Raw genomic sequence first — 707 nt, forward strand, 5'->3', positions numbered from 1 at the left:
GAAAACAATAACAATGCCAACAATGCAAAGAAGGTGCTGGGTGACTTTACTGCACCTACTCCCGACTTCTATGGGAGAAGCATCTCTATCCCTGCCATTGGAGCAAACAACTTTGAGCTTAAGCCTCAATTAGTTTCTCTAATGCAACAGAATTGCAAGTTTCATAGACTTCCATTGGAAGATCCTCATCAGTTTTTAGCTGAATTCTTGCAAATCTGTGACACTGTCAAGACCAATGGGGTTGACCCTGAGGTCTACAGACTTATGCTATTCCCTTTTGCTGTAAGAGACAGAGCTAGGATATGGTTGGACTCACAACCTAAAGAAAGCTTGAACTCTTGGGAAAAGCTAGTCAATGCCTTCTTGGCAAAGTTCTTTCCACCTCAAAAATTGAGTAAGCTTAGAGTGAAAGTCCAAACCTTCAGACAGAAGGAAGGTGAATCCCTCTATGAAGCTTGGGAAAGATACAAAAAATTGATCAGAAAATGTCCTTCTGACATGCTTTCTGAATGGAGCATCATAGGTATCTTCTATGATGGTCTGTCTGAACTGTCCAAGATGTCATTGGATAGCTCTGCTGGAGGATCTCTTCATCTGAAGAAGACGCCTGCAAAAGCTCAAGAACTCATTGAAATGGTTGCAAATAACTAATTCATGTACACTTCTGAAAGGAATCCTGTGAACAATGGGACAAATCAGAAGAAAGG

General features: G+C 41.2%; 1 non-coding gene across 1 annotated transcript; it reads right to left on the reverse strand.

The window, feature by feature from the left end:
• Nucleotides 1-396: 396 nt before the first annotated feature.
• On the reverse strand, nt 397-504 carry LOC112699721 (small nucleolar RNA R71). Its single transcript, XR_003152662.1, has one exon. It is a non-coding gene; the product is annotated as a small nucleolar RNA R71 (small nucleolar RNA).
• Nucleotides 505-707: the final 203 nt, after the last annotated feature.

The sequence above is a fragment of the Arachis hypogaea genome, chromosome 6 (assembly GCF_003086295.3).
Source record: "Arachis hypogaea cultivar Tifrunner chromosome 6, arahy.Tifrunner.gnm2.J5K5, whole genome shotgun sequence".
NCBI classification, from domain to species: Eukaryota; Viridiplantae; Streptophyta; class Magnoliopsida; order Fabales; family Fabaceae; genus Arachis; species Arachis hypogaea.